Source organism: Cricetulus griseus, chromosome 5 (assembly GCF_003668045.3).
Source record: "Cricetulus griseus strain 17A/GY chromosome 5, alternate assembly CriGri-PICRH-1.0, whole genome shotgun sequence".
Classification (NCBI taxonomy): Eukaryota; Metazoa; Chordata; class Mammalia; order Rodentia; family Cricetidae; genus Cricetulus; species Cricetulus griseus.
Window position 1 is genome coordinate 147,974,629 of NC_048598.1, and position 5,855 is coordinate 147,980,483.

Sequence of the window (5,855 nt, forward strand, 5' to 3'; positions counted from 1 at the left end):
GCTGTGCCTAAGTAGACTGCAAGCCCTGGACATGCTGTGAATGTGAACCAGTCCAGCTGATGTGGACACGCCCTGTCTCTGCAACAGAGTCTGCCAACCATAAGCTCCTGATGGATTCCCCATTGCCTAAATTCCCTTTTTGCTTTTGACTAGCATTTCGACCTTCTTGGGTCCCTAACTTCATCTCAAAGTCAGAGGAAGTAGCATGGGAAAGAATATGTCACCCATTTTCCCTGGTTGAAATGCTAAGTCAAAAGGAACTCCCTTACATGGGGGGTGCCAATATCTCTCACTCCCTGATGAGGACGCTGGAGAGACTGCAATTCCATGATTTGAATCTCCAAAAAAGAAAATGGGGGAATGAAGGGACCAGTTCCCCATTTCAGCAGCCATAACAGCCTAGCACATGCTTGCCTGACCTTGTCTTGGTCACTAGGAGGTCAGATGCCTGCCTCGTGGCAAGGAGCCAACCAGAAGTTAGCTGGTGGTGCTATGTTTTATGGCTCTGGGTGTGCTTTACAGACAAGTGCACAGCAATGACGTGCAGAGCATAGCAACCACCCTGGGAGGGCCTATGGGTCATAACAACCAGTTGACCAATCAACACAGGGCAAGCCTGAAGGCACACCAATCCTGAACCTGTGTGTATCCCTAGACACTCCCCTTATGCTGCCCTATAAGATCTCTATGCAGTGGCTTCTCTGCGTCTTTCCTAGCCATCCACCATGGTGGATGGATGAAAGGCCCAAGCTAACATGGTGCTAGCTCGTTAAACAACTACAATAAAACCTCTTGCTGTTTGCATCAAGTTTCCACCTCCCCCAGTGATTGGGGTCATCGCAGTCCTGGACCGAGATCCTGGGGGCCTGAGCCTCCAGGAGTCTTTCAGATGACGGATGTCTTAGCCATCAGAACTGATGTTTTTCTGTTGTCTTAGTGGCTACATGTGGATCTACTAATATTTTAATTATCATCTATGGCTCCATGGCCCTGTAGTCAGTGCCCCACTGGCCACTCCGGCCTTGGCCTGGCAGGATTTCCAGAAAGCCAGGTCTGTGATATGTAGGTTTAAATGAAGTCTCTATCTTTTTATTTATAAATAAGACTCAAGATTCAAAGGCTGGGGTGAAAACCTGTTAGCTCAGAGAGGTTGGGTAGCAACAAGATGACCTTATATCTCTTCTTCCCAGAACCAAAAAAAAGCTCAAACTCTAGTTCCTGCCTTTTCTTTTCTGTGCATCTTCTCTATCCAAATTGCTGGCTTCTCTATGGCTAGTTCTGGTCCACTAGTTCCTGGGTCCACTCCCACCCCTCCTCCCCTATACAAGGTTTAACTGTTATTTATTTAACAGTCTTGGAGTGCCACAGTGTGATCAAAATATCCTACAACAAAGCTGTTAATCAGGAGTTTCTGTTGTTTATAAAGTATTGAGTGTCAGTTATTTTATCTAAGCATTCCTGCATGAAGTAATTCAAGTAGGCTCCATTTTGCCAGCCAACATTGCTAGGAAATTCAATGGTAATACAAAAACAGAGAATGAGGTGAATGTCTGGTGGCCAGGCACACAAGAGTCTCCATACCCCTTAGCTACATTTATTCATCCTTCTCTTATCCTCTCAGAGTACTCAGTGTGGCCTGTGATTCACTCGTTTATTAATCTCTAGTGACTAAAATGCAAGCGCTATGAGAATAGGAGTCTTATTGCTTACGCTCATAGCTGAATCCTACAAGTCTATGTGGCTATGACCCCAATAAATGCTGACTACATTTCAGATGGTACTCTAAAGGTATGGAGACACACAAAGAAGGAAAAGTAATCATGAAAGGGATTTTCAAATTATGCTCCCTGGACCACAACCGGCAGCAGAAACTGGGGACTAGTTATAGATGCAAATTCCCAGGCCTTGCTCCAGGCCTCATGAATCAGAAAGCCTTGAGCTGGGGCCCAGCAGGTTTTACACAACCTGGCCATGTAGCTTTGATATATAAGAGTTTATCATGACCACTGTAGCCTGGACGGGGATTTATGTTGAGCATGTAGTGGGAAAGAAAACTTGGGGGTTGGAGAGATGGTTCAGTGGTTAGGAGTGCCTACTACTCTTGAAGAGGACCTGTGTTCAGTTCCTAATACTCAGTGTCAGGCGGCTCACAATGGCCTGGAACCCCAGCTGCAGGGGATCTGATGCCTCTGGCCACCTTAGGCACTGGAATCACATGTACATACACATACAGACATAATTAGTAAATCTTTTAAAAATCCAAACAACTTGGGACCATATTATTGTGAATTGTGATTGGGCAATGTTAAAATTTAGGGCTCAGAAGTAGTTCAATGGTAGAGTACTTGCTTAGGATGTGGGAGGCCCTGGATTCATTCCCGGCACTCACACACAAGATTAATGTAACAATTGCTCTATGCATTATGGGTTTATATTTACATCTCTGGAACACAGGGGAAAGAAGAAAATGGAATTTGTCCTCTGTTATCAAAAGAGTGGCTAGTTCTTTGAATTCTAGTGTTTAGAAAACTGGAGTGGGTGGAGTTAATGGTAATTTTGTTGTTTAGGGGGGAAGAGGTCATCCTACAGACGTGGCCATGCCTAATTACCCAATCTTCATACTCATTTACAATCATATGATTCCTGAGTTAGCTTAATTCTTTTTTTTTGTTTTTTTGTTTGTTTGTTTGTTTGTTTTTTTGAGACAGGGTTTCTCTGTGGCTTTGGAGGCTATCCTGGAACTACCTCTTGTCTCGAACTCACAGAGATCCGCCTGCCTCTTCGTCCTGAGTCCTGGGATTAAAGGTGTATGCCACCACTACCTGGCTGAGTTAGCTTAATTTTTAAGGTAGTTTTTTTTAATTTACATAAAAATTGCCCAGATGGTATGGAAATTTCCCTGTCCCCTACATGCAGTTTCCGCTATTAAATCTTACATTAGTATGGTATATTTTTCATAACTCATACACCAGTATTGAGGCATAATTACTAAAGTCTCAACTGTATTCAGGTGTCCTTGGTGTTTACCAAATGTTCTTTTTCTGTCCTGGGATGCTTTGAAGATTCCTCATTTTGTTAAACCATCGTGTCTGCTTTAGACTTCTTTGGCAAGAAGCAGTGTCAAAAACAGTCTTTGGAGCAGTTTTAAGGAATATGGCACAGTGGTTTTCAGACGGTCCCTCAAATTGGCCTTGCCTGGTGTTTTCCTTCTGATTAAACTGGGATTGAGGTTTGAGAAGACAGACCACGTAGGCAAGCTGCTATCCTCATCGCACAGCATCTCAGACACTCATGACCAAATGATGGATCGCTGCTGGTCTTGACCTTAGTCAGCCCTAAAACAGGATGGAAGATGGATTTGTGAAAATATTACAAGGGAGAGTTATAAGAACTTTGCTTTGCTGGTGGTGGCTCATACCTTTAATCCCAGCACTCAGGAGGCAAAGGCAGGTGGATTTCTGTGAGTTAGAGGCCAGCCTGGTGTACAGAGCAAATGCCAGGACAGCTAGGACTACACACAAAAACCCCATCTCAAAAAAAAAAAAAAAAAAAAAAGAAAAAAAAAGAAAACTTTTCGAGTCTGGAGAGATGACTCAGAGGTTAAGAGCACTGACTGCTCTTCCACTCTTCCAGAGGTCCTGAGTTCAATTTCCAGCAACCACATGGTGGCTCCCAACCATCCCTTATGAGATTGGGTGCCCTCTTCTGGTGTGCAGATATGCATGGAAGCAGAATGTTGTATACATAATAAATAAATAAATAAAATCTTTAAAAATATTTGCATTAGTTGGTTTGGCAGAATGGTTTAGGGGAAGGACAGAAGAAACAAAAACAAAACAAACAAACAAAAAACAAAGAAAGGAGAATAACCCAAACCTTTGCCAAGATTTCTAATGCGGGTGACTGGGGCCTTATCTAGTGCATGCCAACATGGCTGGGGTGCCAATGGTCTACTGGGTAAAGGACGTGGAGACAATGTTCTCTTCGGAGCTGGGAGAAGCCTGGGGAAGGAGAGTTCCTGGTTGAAACATTACTAGCTGAGGTTCTGCTGCCTGGAACACAGAGCCTGAGAGGTGTGATTGGTACACAGTCCCCTCCTGGCTGTACCTGCCACTCAGACCACCTGGCAGAGAGACTTCTGCTTGTACCTGGAAGTAACAAGGTCTTTCAGATTTGGACTCTGAATTTGTAGATGTAATGGCAGGAATTGGGGACATTTCAGTAATCCCCCAGCTATTTAATCATTTGGAAAATCAGTGGATGCCTCAGGTCAATCCAGGGAGCTGCGGCTGAAATCTCCTCAGAGGAAGTGGACTAGACATCCATTCCCTAGATAAGTGTGGCTGCAGAAAGAACTGAAGGCCAGCAATGAGCATGCTCACAGCGCCTCGCTGTGTGCTGGATGCCAAGGCTCTATTGGTTTCCTGGGACAGGGGTGTGTTTTTCTTCTAAACAACAGAAATTTGTTGTCTTGGAGCAGGTATGGCAGGACACACTGTAATTCTAGCTCAGAACCCTGCCTCAGAAAAACAAAAAGACACTGGTTGCCTCAAGTACTGGAGAAGTTTGCAATCCAAGACCTGGTCATATTCCTCTTGAATACTGGAGGGGCAGGTTCTGTCCAGCTTGGTGGTTTGCAACAGATCTTGGTGTTGTTTGGGATGTCACTTCAGGCATCCAGCATTCGTCTCTGAAATCTGTAAAATTCTGCTTATATGTCTATATTCAAATTTCCCCTGTCTTATAAGGCTATTAATCATATCACACTTAGGGCTCAGCCTATTCTAGTAGGACTTCACCTTAAGTTGGTTACCTCTGTAAGGGCTCTACTTCTGTTTTCCTTTCATAGGTTCTGGGTGGACACGAACTTTTGAACAGATACTCTTCAATCCTATAAAAAGTAAAGATATTTCTTTTTTATGCATCTGTTTTATCTGTTTCTTTTTGTAGCCCACACATTACTTCTATACTAGCAAAGAGCAAACAAAAGTTGCAACCCCCTCCCAACCGACAATGATTATTCTAGTTTGAAAAATGCCCCAGGCGTTGGTGGCTCACTCAGGAGGCAGAGGCAGGTGGATCTCTGTGAGTTCGAGGCCAGCCTGGTCTTCAGAGCAAGTGCCAGGATAGGCTCCAAAGCTACACGGAGAAACCCTGTCTCGAAAAACCAAAAAAAAAAAAAAAAAAAGAAAAGAAAAGAAAAAAGAAAAAATGCAGCAAATTACATTTAGCGAACAGTCAGTACTGCAAAGGTTACTGGTGCCAATCACAGTGCCTTGTGCTAGGAATCTCCCTACAAACCCTGCCAAACTCACATTAGAAATATAGGAAGGAGTGTTAGCTGTCTTGCCTGGGGAAGGGTTTCAGTATTTCTTCCCAGGTCAGAGTAGAGGGAGGCGTGCCCTGTCTGCTAGCTTCCTGTATATGGGACTTCCCCTGGGATGGATCAGATGCGTGGGGGGGGGGGGGGCGTACCCTGTCCTGAACAAACATGCCGGGGAAGCGGGTCAGCTTGGAAAGTGTGAACGAGATAACTGCAGCCATGTTCCCCCATAGCTGGATAAACACTCCCCGCGAGGCTGACTGTTTTCTCAGACTGTCAGGTACTGGGGGCCCAAAGGGCGATTTCTTTCATGCCAGCCACACCCCACCCTGGCTTTGATTAGTCACAGCACGTGCTTAACTCTGCCTCATTCTGTTCCCCTGATAGTCTGCACGTCCCACCATCCAGCGGTGCTGCGTGTTTACCACTCCCCGGAGCTGGTTGGGTGGAACAAGATGCCTGCATCACTCTCCCTTGGAGCAGCTGGGAGACAGGGTTAAATCTTGGATTTTCAGCACGTTAAAAGTCCCTT

General features: G+C 44.9%; 1 long non-coding RNA gene across 2 annotated transcripts; it reads right to left on the reverse strand.

Moving 5' to 3' along the window:
• Positions 1-763: 763 nt before the first annotated feature.
• LOC107978579 lies at positions 764-5,435 on the reverse strand. 2 transcript variants are annotated; one of them, XR_003485401.2, is made up of 4 exons: positions 5,316-5,435; positions 4,814-4,891; positions 4,581-4,697; positions 764-3,335 (listed from the first exon to the last, which is right to left on the reverse strand). It is a non-coding gene; the product is annotated as an uncharacterized LOC107978579 (long non-coding RNA). The 2 variants fall into 2 exon arrangements; XR_004770298.1 differs by having other exon boundaries at positions 5,226-5,347.
• Between the last annotated feature and the right edge of the window lie 420 nt (positions 5,436-5,855).